General features: G+C 35.3%; 2 pseudogenes; one reads left to right on the forward strand and one right to left on the reverse strand.

The window, feature by feature from the left end:
• Nucleotides 1-9,076: 9,076 nt before the first annotated feature.
• LOC118917607 (olfactory receptor 6C2-like) lies at nucleotides 9,077-10,034 on the forward strand (annotated as a pseudogene).
• A 6,013-nt stretch (nucleotides 10,035-16,047) lies between these two features.
• On the reverse strand, nucleotides 16,048-16,983 carry LOC130679323 (olfactory receptor 6C70-like; annotated as a pseudogene).
• Between the last annotated feature and the right edge of the window lie 443 nt (nucleotides 16,984-17,426).

Below are 17,426 nucleotides of genomic sequence, written 5' to 3' on the forward strand. Positions count from 1 at the left end.
TGCTCACAGTCGTCCAGTGTATACATATTTTACCAATAAGGGTGAGAATTACTATAAGAGATGTTGCTTAATAACACAGCTGTCGTAGCACCATCATCACCTAGAAGCTTGAAACACAATGTTAGCAAATTTAACACATAGTTCATTTCTCTCATATAAGGCCAAAGTTTATGTTTATACTGTTACTGATAAATTTCTACAGAATAAATGCTTTCCTTAATACAAGGCTTGTCAAAATATATTTTTCTAAAACACACATATGTATTCTAACAAGAGACATATCAAAAATATGTGTACAGATTTCAAGTAAAAATATGGAAAATATAATACAAATGTAAAAATCCACAGATGGAATACCAATATTAATAAGAAGGCCAAGAATCCTTTAAGATAAAATGATAAAAATCAGTAAGGATAAGGAGACAGATTTCATAATGATAGAATTTTTCACAGCTAAATAATTCTCAATGTATATATCCTTAGTAATAGAGAATCAAAATATACATAGCAAAATTATTAGAAGGTTCTATATGAATATTTTAACAAGCCACTCTCAATAACTGATAAAGAAAATAGACAAAAACAAATGTGTAAAAATATATCTGATAAGGAGAAAAAAAACCCAATAATTTAAACTCAATACCAAAAAGTAAATAATCCAGTGAAATAATGGGTGGAGGACCTGAATAGACATTTTTCAAAAGAAGACATACAGATAAGCCAACAGTCACATAAAGAGTTGCTCAACATCACTAACCATTAGGGAAATACATATTAAAAGCACAATGAGAATCACCTCACACTAGTCAGAAAGGCTAGTATAAAAAAAAAAAGAAATAACAGGTATTGGTGAGAATGTAGAGAAAAGGGCACCCTCATACACTGTTGGTGAGAATGAGAAAATAGGTCGAGCTACTATGGAAACTAGTATGGGGGCTTCTCAAAAAAACAAAACATAGAAACATCAGATGACCCAGTAATTCTATTTTTAGGAATTTACCCAAATAAAACAAAATCAGGGAGCAGCAGAGGTGAGGCTTAGAACCTCCCCCCTCATGTTCTGAGAGAAATCTTCTGCATACATGGATGTTTATTGCCCTCGTCTAGCTCGGATTAACACATAGTCTACAGGCACACACCTGATCATCTACATTTGCTCTCTTACAACACTAAACTCTGTTTTCTACCTTTATCTCGTATCTACCTACTACTTCAGCATTTTATTAAAAATAATAATAATAGAGAAATGTGGTATCCACATATAAATCAAGTTTAAAAATCAAATGAATATTCATATTTGAACTGACTGTGTATAGTTCATAATGCATGAACAAAACCGAAAGCTTCTGTGATGACTGCCCTTGCACTGTTCACCATGTAACTTATTCACTATGTAAGAATTTGTACTCCATGTAAGAATTTGTTCGTTATGCATCAGAAGATTGGAGACTGACGAAAATTAGGCTTGGGGTGGATTAATGATTGTGCATTGAGTATTGACCCCCCATACAGAAATTTATTGTGGTTAACAACTATTTGATCAATAAATATGAGAGATGCCCTCACAAAATATATATATATATATATATATATATATATATATATATATATATATAAACACACTTCCAATTGTAAAATAAATAAGTAACCGGGATGTAATATATAGCATAAGGAATATAGTCAAAATATTGTAACAACTTGGTATGGTGATAGCTGGTACCTAGAATTATCATGTATATAAATGTTGAATCACTGTGTTGTACACCTGAAACTAATGTAATGTAATACTGTTGTCAACTACCCTTCAATAAAAAATAAAAAAAAAGAGAAAAAAAAACAAAAAACAAACAAAAAAGCCCACAAAATCACTACTTTGAAGAAGTGTGGGCACTTCTACGTTCAATACAACATTATTTACAATAGTCAAGATATGGAAGTCCCCTAAGTATCCATTAATAGACGAATGGATAAGGAAGTGTTACATACATATAATAGAATATTACTCACTCATAAAAAAAGAAAGAAGGATAGACATCTTGTCATTTGTGACAACATTGATGGACCTAGAGGATACTATGCTAAATGAAATATCAGACAAAGGAAAACAAACACCATATAATTTCACTTATATATGGAATCTAAAAAATTAAATAAAAATAGACTCATAAACACAGAAAATAGACACAGTGGTGAGGGGTTAGTGTATGGGTGAAATAGATGAATGGTGATAAAGAGTTAGAAACTTTCAATTATAAGTCAGTCATTGGGATAAAAATATAGCATAGATAATATAGGCAATAATATTATAATATCTTTGTATGGTAACAGTACGTAACTACATCTATTGTGCTGAACATTTCATAGTGTATGCAGTTGAAAAATAACTACATTGTATACCTTAAATCAACATAATACTGTGTATCAACTACACTTCAATTTAAAAACTGAAACAGCATAAACATGGTGATGATATTATAAAGGCCCCTCAAAGGCTGAACAAAGTTAAATCCACAGGAAAAGGTGTCTGTGCATATAGTCTATTCTGTCAGCCTTCTTGGACAAAGACCAGGATGAAGAAGAGTACAAACAGAAACGACATGTACTGTAAACAGGAATCTCACTGTGCCAGAATAGTAGACACAGGTGTTCCTCAGTCCTTGCAACACTCTTTGCAATTCAGTCCTTGTAGCATTGGTTAGGGATGAAGGGGAATGTGATGTGATCAGAGACTGGCAAACAGGAGGTTTCCATGGTACTGATAATGTTCTGTTCCATATTCTAGGTTGTTTATACCTCTACAATTACACGCTGTTTTGTATGCATGGTAGGTTTCATTAAAAAAAAAAGGTTATTTAAAAACTGTTCCAATAACACAATTCAATGGCATAAATCTTATTGATGAATCCATGGGTAGATCATTATAATATGCTCAGAATATGATAGATATTTGAAAAGTCTAAGAGAATAATCTAGAAAATAAAGAGTTGTAATAGAATATATTTACTGGAATTAAAACCTTTACTAAAGTAAGAATATTGTCTAGATATCAAATATTTGTTCAATACCTCAACATATTATATACATTAGCAGAAACAGAAAGAAGGAAAGAGAAAGAGAAAAAGAAAGAAGGAAGGAAGGAAAGAAAAAAGAAAAGCAAGCAAAGGGGATGAAAAAAATATCTAAGAATAAACTTTTATATAGTTCCATCATATTACTTATTTGGTATGATTCATTCTCATCATTTGAGATTGATCATATAACCTCATGTTTTTGTAAAGCTTAGATTGTTTTAACCTCTTCGACAAAGCACAAATTTGAATATTTATTGTCATGATAACAGCCTATTCCTACAATATATTGTCTCCCACAATGTAAACCCAATTATAAATAAAACTTTATTATTCACAAAAACTGAAATGTATGAAAATGAATGATAATTAAAATATAAAGCCTTGCCTTAATTCAAATATAAAATGAAAATTAGGGTAAGAAATCCATAAAACTAATAATGTAATGGTATAATAAAAACTATTAAGAAAGAGAGGATGAGCAAATTTATTTATTCAAGCAACCAGCAACAAGAGAATTTTTCCCTATTTCCTTTGCCATGGGAACTTTCTTAATCATGGCAAATTCATTCATCATGAGCCCTGATCTACCATCTTGAAACCATAAAATCCTAAAGAAACCAATATGGAATCATAGGTTTCTCTATATTTCTTAACAGTCATCTTATCTCCAAGTTACAGTAATTTTTATTTCTCTTTTTTTAATTGACCAAAAACAACATTGCTTAACCAGTCCTCCAAATCTTAGTTTTATGCCTTAAAATATTCCTACATGGGTTCCTTTTAAACACACAAATTGAAAAATCTCAGGGCCGATATTTCACATAGAAATTGTTAAGTCAGTGGTTTTTATTGAGTTAATTGTTTTTGAGTCTCCATGTAATCATGATCTTATAAAGCTTCATCTGTAGCTAGAATAAAAATATGTCTAGAAAAAAAAATAGAAAAAAATACATAATTTTTACCTGTTTTTCAAATGTAGATAAATGCTCGTGTGATTAAAAAAAAACACAAATACATTCTACAATGTCATTGAATACATAGTAGTTTTTCTGACTATATATTTTCATATTAAATAGATACTTTATAGGCATTTATATCATGATAGATTAAGAAAAATATTTTGATTATTAGAATCTCCCCCACCCATTCCCTTAGAAAGTGTAGTGAGGAAGTTAATCATGCTTTTCCTTTTTTATCTCACTAGTAGGATGGGCCCTGGCCTGAGTCTGATGCTGTTTTTCCATCTTAACCACCTCAAAGGACAATCCTGGCTGCTGCCTATATTATTTGCTTTGCCAAAGTTCATTAAGCAAAAGGCTTATTAGTGGCACTAGATCCTAGGCCACTGAGGATCCTTTCCCTCACTCAGTGAGGAGGTCCCAGGGCTCCCCCAGCAGACTGAGCAGAAGAGCATGACTATCATTAGTCTTGGAGGAGGAAAGCACCTCCCTGTTCAGAGCAATTGGAGCTCTTGCAAAACCTGAGGGATGTTGTTTTGTTCTCCTCCCTTATATTAGGTTGTCTTCCCTCCATGACAGAGACCAAGCAGAAATGTTTCCAAGGATTAACATAAAGGAATCTCTAATGAAAGTCTTTGTGTAATATGAAAATGGGAAACTTGAAGAACTCAAGAGCCTCCAGGAAATTCCTGGACAGTAAGTGCAGGTTGATGATCCTGTTACACCTGTGCAGAGACATGTGTCCCTTAACACCTAAACACAGTAAGGAGCTGTCAGCTGAAACCATGAAAAGTACCTAAAGAGTAAGTACCAGAAGTAGAGATCATAATTACTTTTTTTTTCAGAAAGAAATATTTGTTAGGATTTTCTTCCATAATGTGGTTACTTAAGCCTGTTTCAACTTTTAGTATGGGAGATTATAGTAGACATCTTATGAGCTATTCAATAGCCCTTTCTGAGACTAAGGTCACAGCCAGGGTCACATTTCTGCAGCCCTAAGTAGTTATCCATGCAGTACAACTTCAAGAATATACAGAGATATACCTTTCAAATCCCTGGAATTTATATCCCAAATAATATTACACTACTTAAAACTATCAACATTTCTAAATTGGAAATACTCCTTTGTGATGAAAAAAATTTATGCAGAAATACTTCAATCCTCTCTAAGCATTTGTTAGTTCAATGGAAATGTTCTCAGCATTTAAATTACTCAGTGGAGAGTAATCAGATGCTGTTCAGGAAGCGCTGCGCAGGAGAGCAAGGCTGAGGGGACTATTTCCTTCAGGCAGTTTTTACCTGGTGTGTATTCAGAGGGGGTGTGTGAAAAAGGAGGTGACAGCAAGGATGTCAATTTTTAGTAACTTCATAATTTGTTCTACTTATTATACTTTTTGTAGCCCTGAAGTGTTTGAGAGAGAATTAATTCTTAGATAAGCCGAAATTCAAAGGACAAGCCAAAGAATAAGGCATAGTAAATTACTAGCACACTATTTTACTTTCATAAAAGAGAAATCATTAATAAATTGATCCTATCTAACAAAGACAAATATAGCATTTGCATATAGAAAGAGATTTGAGGGAATACAAAAAAGTCTCAGAGAGCCTGAAAACAAGGAACTCTTCTCTTGTTTCCTTGTATAAGCTCCTACTTGGTAAGAGAGGCTCACAAAAAGCACATTCTTTTGGGGATGGAGGATCATGTAAGGAAATAGTTTCCACTATTTGTTGATTTCTTGAAAATCATTGGGAGCTGAAGTAAGAAGGCAGGCTGTCATGATATAATGTTAGCCAGGGGCTTTGTCAGTGTCTTCATCATAGTTGTGCCAGGTCTACACCACTTCCCTTACTGGAGATTTTCATTAGCTTCCCTCTGCATGAGTGTCCATTTTCCTGTGACACTCCCTTTAAATCGAGGTTGGCCTTGCCATATATACCTCATGGGATTTTCGTAAGGCAAATGTCCATAGGAGCTCATTTTCCCAGGTCTCATGTCCTTTTCAGGAAATATATTAAAGAAAACAGAGGAAAAACTCTTTCATACAACAAACACATTGATGTTTCCTGGGGAGATTCCATTTCAGTCAGTGATGGAAAAGCAGCAGGAATGCTCAAGACTGTGTTTCAGATAGGACATATTTTCAAATTGCTACCATTCTATGTAATTAGTGCTGGTTAGGTACAAGGAGTGGTTATTGCTCTGTGAGAACAGAAATAGAGGATTTTCTTTTTACTAAAGAATATGTATAATAGTCACAGATAATATCAACAAAATAGGACCCAAAATACAGGGAAAAGAAGCCATTTAATATGTTATTCATCTTACTTATATATCTGAAATTATAATGTAAATGTGTAAGTCAAGTGACTGCATGACATAAGGGACAGAACTGATTAGGAAGGCAGTGTGGGTATGTGATGATGGGGCAATAAACTTCCTTAATTGCCTAGGTGGATCTCAACCATCAATAAGAATGAAACTTTTGACAACCATACTAACAGTATTTCTAATTTTTAATTTCTTCAGTGGCACCTAGACCCTTTCCCCTACTGCCTGGCTAAAATTTTTTAGGTCTCTCTGAGTTCAGGAACCTGTATTATGATTCTATGTGATTCTATATCAGAGAGTTATACTCATTAGGTAACCTAGGGAAATGCAATTATTTCTGAGAGAAGTTGAACACTACTACAGTGAGAATTTTTGCATAAAGTAAGTAAGTTTTATGATACAGAGACTACACTCTACTTCACAAAGTACAACCACTGTATGGAATAGTTCAATTTAAAACAGCTTGTCTCAAATATGCCATTAGCCAGGAGGAAGTAAGTCCTGACATAGAATGAAGTGGTTTTGCTCTAATAGGAGGGAGAAAAGGCTACAATCCACAGTCTCTCTGATAAGCAAGTGAAACTGTAGGCACACAGTAGGTAATTTCAGCTTGAAAAAGAAAAGAAAGCAAAAAGTAAAAGACCATAGTCTCTCAAAATGTTGTATGGTGACAGGTCATGGGCAATGGCATAAAAATCTAAGAACATAAAAAGCAGGAATTCCATGACAGAGATTTCTAGGTACAAATCAACCTGCAAAAATAACAGCAGATAGAGAGTTACACCATCAAAGGTAAGTAAGTCATGTTCAAAGGCCAGAAAAGAAGCATATATAAAGTTTAGAATTGGTATTTTTCAGGCCTTGTAAGAATGTACACAAAATGACAGTGCAATTTGAAATAGATATGAAAGTAAGGATGTTGAAACAACTGACCAGAATAGGCATTAAATAATACAGCTTAGTCTCCATACATAGTCAACTCTGTTTTATTTTTCAGTTAATCTTTATATAAGACCTTAAATGTGCCAGATATGAGGGAAGATAACTTATACAAAATATAGCCTCTATGTGGAGAAGTTTAGAGAAACACAGAGGAGAAATATAAGTATACACAGTATACAATGTGATATGTTCTGAGACAAAATAGGAAAAAGGACTTGGAATTAACAGGATCAAAATCGCACACAGTCTGGGTGGTAAATGAAGACCTCCTTGAAGAAGTGACACCTAAGGAGAGCCCTGAAGGACCGACAGGCACCAGTCAGTCAGAGGATCAGCCCTTGGTGAGGAGACAGCATGTAGAAAATAGGAAGAATTATAAGCAGTCAATGTGAGTGGAACTTAAGATCTGAGGAAGAAAGTTCAGGAATCGTAAGTGATGGGAGAGAAAATAAGGAAGATCCCGTCCATGAAGAGCCTTGCAACACACACAGAGACACTGATCTTTATCAAGAAACAGTTAACCGTGGGAAAGGAGAAGGTTGGGAAGGAGCCTGATCTCACGTTGAGCACATGGCATGTGACATGTCCGTGGAACATGCAACTCCTGACGTATATTAGCAATGCTTTTCATTGGGAAGAGTTCTGGCCTTTTGGAGAGGTATCATAAAATGTGGGGAACAGCAATACTTCATAGACAAATAGACAGTGAGGAGACTGTGTCAGATACTGAAAAGACAGATCTAAAGTTAGGAGAAATTCAGAATGATGGCATGGAATCCATTTAAAGAATGACTGAACTTTAATTAAAAACTGTATTGTGGGGATGTCCTGAAAAATGACTACAAAAATTGGGCCATGGGCTTCAGCAGTAGTGAAGCTGTCATAGGCATGAGGTAAAGCAGTGGTGGGTTGGAAGTGAAAGTCATGCTTCAGAGGCTTAAATCTTTTACTTAGTAAGGGTAAGAAGAGAAGGTGTAGACACTCTATCTTTTCAAAGGAATTAAAAACATAATGAACTAAAGGCACAGCCTAGAAGACTATATTTAGTGATATTAAATGTAGTTCTATCTTCAGGGGCTTTCAGAGAAATGGGACTACAGTCAATTAAATGCAAAACCACATGAATACATATGAGGATATTCCTTTACTGTATATCTTGAACACAATGATTTTTTACACTACACATAAAATAGGTGTAAATCGGCCACCTTTGAGTTATGAATGAGGAATACAGGCAGAGAAGAATAAAGAAACAATGGAAAATCTCAGTATCCTGAGTTGTGTCTTTTTCTCACTGTCTGTTTTGCAGGAGAAATGCATTTCACCCTTAAAACAATCTTCTGATAGTCCACAACTGAAGGGAACTCATGTTAACAATGCTCTGGATATGTAGCATATCAAAGGTTTGTTGGATAAAGGATGTTTAATTACACATGAGGTAACATCATCTCTTATTCTCCAAACAGATTTGTCGATTCAGTCCATGTAATGAATTACAGTCAGCTTCATTTTTATATTCTGAAGGGCAAAGAATGATGTGAGAAAAAGTTGGGTTGTTTTACAACATGAATTCTGAAAGAATAATCTGCTATTCATACATGGAATTCAAGAAGAATACTGGCAATATTCACTATGCTGTGAAAGGAGAAAATTAATGTAACTGGTTTGCTTGGCTTTTATATGCATAGCCTTTTGCTGCAGAATTTGAATATCTGCCTCCTCCTAAACTCTCTTTGATATTTACATGCTTACTGAGCAGAGTTCAAAAGTCAGTGATGAGAAACCACACAGAAGTAACAAGTTTTATCCTGTTGGGACTCACAGATGATCCTCAACTGCAAATCCTGCTTTTTATCTTCCTATTTCTCACGTACATGTTGAGTGTAACGGGGAACCTGACTATTATCACCCTCACATTGGTGGACTCCCATCTGAAAACCCCTATTTACTTTTTCCTCAGAAATTTTTCCTTATTAGAAGTTTCATTTACCACTGTTTGTATTCCTAGATTGCTGTACAGCATGTCAACTGGGGACAATACCATTACCTACAATGCTTGTGCAAGTCAAATATTTTTTGTTATTCTCTTTGGAGCAACAGAATTTTTCTCCTGGCAGCCATGTCCTATGACCGCTACATTGCTATCTGTAAACCCCTGCATTACATGACCATCATGAACAGTAGGGTCTGTACCTTATTAGTCCTCTGCTTTTGGGGGTCTGGCTTGGTGATCATTCTCCCACCCCTTAGCTTGGGCCTCCAGCTTGAATTCTTTGACTCTAATGCAATTGATCATTTTAGTTGTGATGCAGGTCCCTCCTAAAGATCTCATGCTCAGATACATGGGTAATAGAAGAAGTGGTTATCCTTGTGGCTGTATTTGGACTCATCTTCACCCTAGTGTGTGTGATTCTGTCCTACACACACATCATCAGGACAATTCTGAGGTTCTCCTCTGTCCAACAGAGACAAAAAGCCTTTTCCACCTGGTCTTCCCACATGGTTGTGGTTTCCATCACCTATGGCAGCTGCATCTTCATCTACATCAAGCCCTCACCAAAGGAGGAGGTGGCCGTAAACAAAGGCGTCTCGGTGCTCACTACATCTGTTGCCCCCTTGTTGAGCCCCTTCATTTACACCCTGAGGAACAAGCAAGTGAAACAAGCTTTTAATGCCTCAGTGAAGAGGATAGCATTTCCTCAAAGAAATCAAAGTTTTGATGAATCAAAGTAAAATGAAAGAAGAAAGTCCTGTAAATGTTTAACCTACAGCTGATAACTTATTTCAATGCTTCGTGCCTATAATTCAGTCAAATTAACCTTATCAGAGACGTGTAATACTGCATCCTACTCTCACCTTAACCAAATTCTTCTCCTTTCAAACCAACCTCATAAGTGATGTTTTCCCTTATTGTGAAATTATGAAATATATTTCCAAGTAATTAAATTTGTTCTTTTCTTACTCAAACTTTTTTTCCAGTGCTCTGGTTCAGGAAGGATACTAGTAATATTTAAAAGTGTATAGATTATCTAGGAGATACATTATGTGGTAATAGTACTAGTTTCTCTTCAAAGGAAAGTTATCAGGATTATCCTAAATAGTAACAGAGTGCATGTCAATGAAGAAAGGAAAGAAGAAAGAAAGATGGGAAAAAGGAGGGCAGAGGAGGGAGGAAGGAAAAAATAGAGAGAGAGGCAACAAACAAGGAAGCACGGAAAAGGAGAAAGAGGCCTCTACTGACAATGCTCCCACCTTCTACATTATTATCTTTAAAAGTAAATAATTACTTCTGCTGGCTAACAGACAAGAGGAACAAAGAATTAGTTGTTTAAGAGAAGTTGAAAATATTACCTCTGACATTAAATTAAAAACTAAGGGATTATTTATCTTAAAACTTAAAAGTAGGCTTTGAAATAGCCATTTAACACTCTTTTGAATTATTTCTATGGAATAATTTTGAGAACAATTGTTTTTTTGAAACTACTAATGATACTTCAAACTCTTTACAGTCATCACTATTTATGCCCTTGCCAATCCTATAAATATGTTTCAGTTGTATCAAAATGCAGACAGAAGGAGATTGGTTAGATTGATCCACACATCGTAGGGAGCAAATCATGAAGCCTGAATTCTGATTTCAAGGCATGTTCAGTGCACTCCAGTCCGCTGCCTTTCAAGCAGCAGTGTGGTTTGGAGAGGGCAGGATGGGAAAAGGACACTGGAATTGGGAGTATACCAGCTGACATGCTAGCAGGGTGCTCTCTCTGCAGTAGTGCACTCCTGGTTTATCAATGCACTTCTGGTGTCTTCTTACCTTTGCATATTAAGTTATTTTATTGACAAAAGGGAAGAAAATTAAATTGATTCAACATTTTGAAATTTATGTAATAGATTTTACATACTATAATCTGTCCTGCGGTATCATATATAAGACTTTATGTTTTAATTAGGGGAAAGATGAGATATTGCAGTTATTAGCTCCCTGCCAACTTTGAAGCATATTTATTATCAGCATGACCTCCTGTAGCATTCACCAAAGAGCTCTTGAGTACTGAAATCACTCTAAGAAATATTTCAATTAAGAAATTGGCACGAGTCTCTAAAATATTTATAATCAGGACCAAAGCAGTTATGTGACATTTCATAATGTATCTCATTTGATGACATGTTCATAATTAGTGAATGTAACTGTTATTTTTGATATATTTGTAAAGAAGAATTAAATAATTTTTAATTACTTAATTGAGATAATGAGCTGTAAAACCTGTAAGTTAAAATAAAGAAAGGCTCAGGTCATCAGTATGTAAAATTGAACAACATAGAGGGGTAGGAGCCAAGAAACTAAGCCAGATCGCGTTATCCCAACCTTCTTTACTGTGGAGTTAAAAATATTATATCCACAAATAAATGCAAAGCAATTATAATTAGTCATTATATTGAAGCACTGCAATTTCACTCGTGTTTAAAGTAGCATTATCTTAAACTGAAGGTAAAAGACGTGCAGTGGTGGAAGTACTCAAGTTTGAAATAAAAGAAAGAAAGCCATTAATACCAAGCAGCTCCATTATTTGGGTGATTTACTAGTTCCTCATTTATTTTTTCTTCTATAGTGTTTAGCCTGATTATACATGATCTTTGTGGTCTTCATTGGCATTTGTACAGTTGAAGAAGCAGACTCCCCTTCCAGTTTATGCAGACGTGGACTGGGAAAGCCCTTCACCAGTCAGCCGCCCAGAGGTTCTGGGCTCACATCTGGGTCCACTGGTGGGCTTGTGCTGGAGTCTGTGGAGGGGCTGGCTTTTCAGTTGGTTCAGCAGCGGGTGAGCCTGCTCCTTGGGGGCTGACCTGGCGCTGGAGTGGGGCATGAACCTGAGTCATGGGAATCTGTGGGGGCCAGCCTGCTGCTGGGGTCCCCTGGAGTGGCATGGCACCTGTGCCTATGGGGACAGGCCTCATCTGGGACTGGGATGACAGGATACTTAGTCCCGTATCCTGTGTTAACACGGTTTGTCCTGCTGCTTGGGTGGGCCTGGAAGCTGAGTCTGCAGGGGCCTTCCTGGGCCTGGGGACACAGTGCGGGGCTGGAACTTAGGGCCACGGGTCTGGCTAGGGGCTGAGGTGAGCCTGGAGCCTGGGCTGTGGCTAGAACTTCTTCAGAACATTTTGTTGTATCTTTTTGTTTTACCTACTAGGATTGTATTTAATTCCACTCTGGCCTGTACTATTCTTGTCAATCCATCCCTCTCTTTCTGTTGGTTTCAGTGCTGATTGCTGTATGGCTTGCTTTTCAAAAAGAGTTAAAAAGCAGTCACTTAAATGCTAACAGGTGATTTTTCTCAACTCAATGCCTAGCAGCCTGTCCCTCTGTATTCCTGGAATAGGGGATGGCAGAGTGACTGGGACATAAGCCCTCTTTGTCTTTGTTTCCCTGTGATTCTTCTAAACTAAAAAACACTCTCACCAAGTACACCAGCTATGCAAACAGCACTATTCTTGTTAGTTAACACATTCTATCATCTCATCTCACCATTCGGTGACCCCTCCAGCAAGGAAAAGATTTCCACCAAGTGGGCAGACAGTCATGAAGTGGGAACTCAGGTACTTAAGAGCATTGAATCTTCCAGTCCAACCTGTAATTTTTTTATATCCCCTTCCAGAACTACTTTTATTGAGGTAAAATTTACATAACATAAAACTCACCATTTAACCATTTTCCTCATTCAGTGCAGTGCCTGTTAGTACCTTCACAAAGTGTACAATTATCACCATCATCTCATTTCACAACCTTTTCATCATCTCTTTCAAAAGATGCTCCATAGCTGTTTTGCAGTAACCCCCTGGTGCTCCCTACCTCCAGCTCCTAGCAAGCATTAATGTGCTTTCTGTCTCTTGAATTTGCCATTCTAGACATTTCATATTGTGGGTAAAATTGTAATATTCCAGACTCTCTCACCTGGCTTTAGTGCATCTCCATTTGAACAGGCATTCCTAAGGGCTGGAGAGAAGTAGTTCATCTTCATATCAGTGGATAGTTACCTGGGTGACCAAGGGCTTATCTGAACCTGAGAGGTTGGGGGAAGTTCTCTCTTGCTTCTGCTGGAGCAGGAGAGAAATAGCCTCTGGACAGTAGTTTGTAAGCAGTAAATGGGTTTTAATCTTTATTTCTCCCTTTCACTGATTTCGGTTTTAGAGGTATTTTGGCCGGGGTTTCCTCTCCCTACAGTTACACATATAAATTGAATCATAATGTACGTGTGACCTTTTTTGTCCAGTTCCTCTCACTCATTATAATGTGTTCAAGTTTCATCTGTGTTGTAGAATCTTCATTCATTTTATGGATGAATAATATTCCATCGTGTGGGTATACTGCATTATGCTTATCCATTCATCATTTGATGAACATTTAATTTTTTCCACTTTTTGGTTAGTATGATCAATGCTGCTATGAATGTTTGTGGACCACATTTTCTTTGAATCACAGAACATTTATAGGTTTTCCTAATATTTGAAGAAATGATGATGATATTAAAGAAGCATTAAAAAACTGGAGGGATTACCTTATCATTCCATTGTTTCCCAAGTTAGCAATGTTACTTTGCCAATGGAAATATAAATAAATTATATTTGATTTAAAATGCATTCATGTGCTTTGTACCTGGAAATCTTAGTAAGGAATATTATAATTAATATATTACTATTACATGCTATTATTATCTGTATGTGTCCTTTACCCCAAAACCAAGGGAATTAATTAATAAGAATGAATTTAATCTAACAACAGTTTCACATTAAAAGCAAAATAATAAAATGTGAAAACTTCAATCAGTGTAAGATCATATGGTTGCTGATTGGAAATCAAGGCATCCCTTCTGAGTTATGAGAATGTCTGAGCACAGGGAAAACCTTCCCATGTGCTGTGCAACATCCAAGCTTCTCAATAAAATCCAACTTCTGGGGCACAAAAAGTTCTAATATCCTAACTTTTATTTATGACTGTGAAATTCTGACCCCCTAATGAGTCAATGACTATGGTACTGAATAGCTTTCAGTCACTGCTCGGTCAGCTGCTCACAAATGAAGGAATGACCTGGGAATTTCTGTATAGTCCATAGTCCATCACGAACACCCCCACAAGGCAAGTCCCCAAGAGTGGGTCTTTTTATATTGTGAGGATGGTTGCCTAGGTTCGAACTTGCTCTTTCGTAACATTTATGTAATTTTAAACTTGTGGAAATGTTCAAAAAATAGTAAAAGTATTCGATATGCCCTTTATCTAGAGCCACATTTGTTTTTTGTATGATTTACTTATCATTCTCTCTCCATCTCTCTTCTTTTACATGTATATAAATACAATTTTTAATATTTTATATAGAAATACTAATATAAATATAAATATATACATATGTCTATGTTTTCCTGAAATGGGAAGTTGGCTTTTGCTTGTCTATCCCTAACTACCTCGCTACCTCATAGTATGTTTCCTAATGAGATCATTATGTTACATAACCAAAGTATAATGATCAAAATCAGAAAATATGACATTGATATATTATCTAAATCTTATCCATATTAAAATTTTATAAATTTTCACAGGAATGATTTTTATGATTTTTAATTTCCTTCAGGCCTAGTATAATGCAGGGTTGCACATGGCATTTAGTTTTCATTTCTGCTTAACTCTGTTCATCTGAACAGTTCCTCAGTCCCCTTTTCACCTTATCTTCTTCAGGTTTTCTTTTTCACCTATGCAGAACATTACATTTTAATAACTTTGCTTATCTATTTACAAGTTCTAAAGTTTTACTTCTTGCTTTGACTAAAAATGAGAAACATCGGAGCACTGACTCCTCTTTAGGGGAAAAGGGTCACATGTACAGCTTGGAAAGTCATGGTTCCTCCTCCCAGTTTTGGGGGGAATTGATTCATATATATATTTACATATATATATGAATATATTTATACTTCAAGCACTCATTTGAATTTTGAGAAATTGATATTTGATATCATATACTGTAGGAAACTTGTACAATATTAAAAACCCATGTTTGTATGACATCATAAAATTCATCACATGTTCCCATTTATTCAATGCATTCATTGACACATTCAAGAGATTAAACATGTGTATATATTCTTGAAAGCGATTGTGTGAGAAATCAACTTCTTGTGTATTAAATCATGTCTGTCTTCTAACACAGTACTAAAAGTCTACCAAACATACCAAATCATTCATGTGAAATGTGATTCATTTCAAAAGAAATTATGCTTTCTTATTATACTTACAATTGACATTTCAAAATATTACTTCACAAAATTATCCTATAATTCTTTTAAAGTATGAGATCTCTTAGAACAATTAAACATTTAATAAATGACAAAGTTCAATATACCCAAGAATTTTAAAGAACATAACTTTGAAAAAAATATGTACATTTACTTGTTATTTAATAGGTACATCTCTTCAAAAAATTTATATTCCATAATACAACCAAAACCCTCATTTCACTCTAATACTATTTCAGAGAAAATACATTTTGCAATTTTATGTTTCTAATATAGAAAGGTTTCACTTTTGACCAGAAAGTTAAAGTGAGAAAGAACAGAATGGAAAGAGTTTCTTATCTCAGGTGAACTTAAGTGATCCAAATAATTAAAAATTAGATTTTATTTCTTTAACTAGAAGAGTCAAAATAATTTTCTTCAGTATTCTCTTTATATTTTCATGTTATTATATCAATAATTAGTATTAATTATCTAAAGTAGGAAATATCTTTCTAAATACATGTCTGAAGGCTTCTTTAACTTGCTGGTTTCTCAGGGTATAAATGAAAGGGTTCAACAAAGGAGCAACTGAAGTATTGAGCAAAGCTACTCTTTTCCTTAAAATGGCTCTTGTTTGCTGATGGCTTTATGTACATGAATATGCAACTACCATAAGTGATGGATACAATAATCAAGTGAGAAGTGCAGGTAGAAAAGGCTTTCTTCTGCTGCTGAGCTGAAGGGAATTTTAGGATTGTCTTGATGATGTAAGAGTAAGACAGGATGACTAATAACAACGTGACAATGAGGATCATTGCAGCCAAGAAAAAAAAATCAGTTCTAGTAAATGTGTGTCTGAGCAAGAAAGTTGCAGGACAGGAGAAATGTCACAAATGAAGTGATCAATGATATTTGAAGCACAGAAAACCAGGTTAAGAACCCAAATCAATAGAGGGAATATAACCAGGAATCCGTTTACCCAAAAAGTGAGTACAAGCTGATGATAAACTGTTCTGCTCATGGTGGCTGTGTAATGCAAAGGTTTGCAGATGGCAACATAGCGGTCATAGGACATAGCTGCCAGAAGGAAAAATTCTGTAGCCCCCAAGAATAGTTAAAAAAATAGCTGAGATATACAGTCATTATAGGAAATGGTCTTTTGCCTGGTAACAATGGTGATCAGGAATCTGGGGATGCAAACACTTGTGAATGACATTTCCAAGAAAGAGAAATTCTGGAGGAAGAAATACATTGGGGTCCTGAGGTGGGAATCCAGTAGAGTGAGGGCAATGATGGTTAAGTTTCCTATCCTGCTCATCATGTAATTTACAAGGAGAAATACAAAGACTACAATCTGTAACTGAGCATTATCTGTCAGTCCCAAAAGGATAAACTCCATCATCCTTGTAAGGTTCTTCATTTCTCTTTGGTGATTTCAAACCAATTCTAGAAATAATAAGATACAAAAATAAGAAACTACATGAGCAGCTTTATGTCCAGGAAATGATATATATAAAAGGACCCAAATTCACAAACACACCCATTTACAAGGTGATGCTTCATGATGTTGAAGATACGATCTAATATGTGCAACAGACAGTATTGAATAAGAACACCACAGAAGTCAACTCAGTTTTAGAAATTGACATGCAAACTCTTTAAAGTTATTTTTCAACCTTACTTGCAAACTTCCAGTCATTGTAACTAGTTCCAAATTTGTCCATTTGTTTAATAAATTAGATGCAATCTTGGTTCAGGTTTCAAAAATGATTCATTCCTTTTTAATTAACTTCATCAAAATAAAATTGTTCCAGTATAATGAACAAGACCTACACTTAAATTCAGAATATTCAGATTTCATGT

Source organism: Manis pentadactyla, chromosome 10 (genome assembly GCF_030020395.1).
Source record: "Manis pentadactyla isolate mManPen7 chromosome 10, mManPen7.hap1, whole genome shotgun sequence".
Classification (NCBI taxonomy): domain Eukaryota; kingdom Metazoa; phylum Chordata; class Mammalia; order Pholidota; family Manidae; genus Manis; species Manis pentadactyla.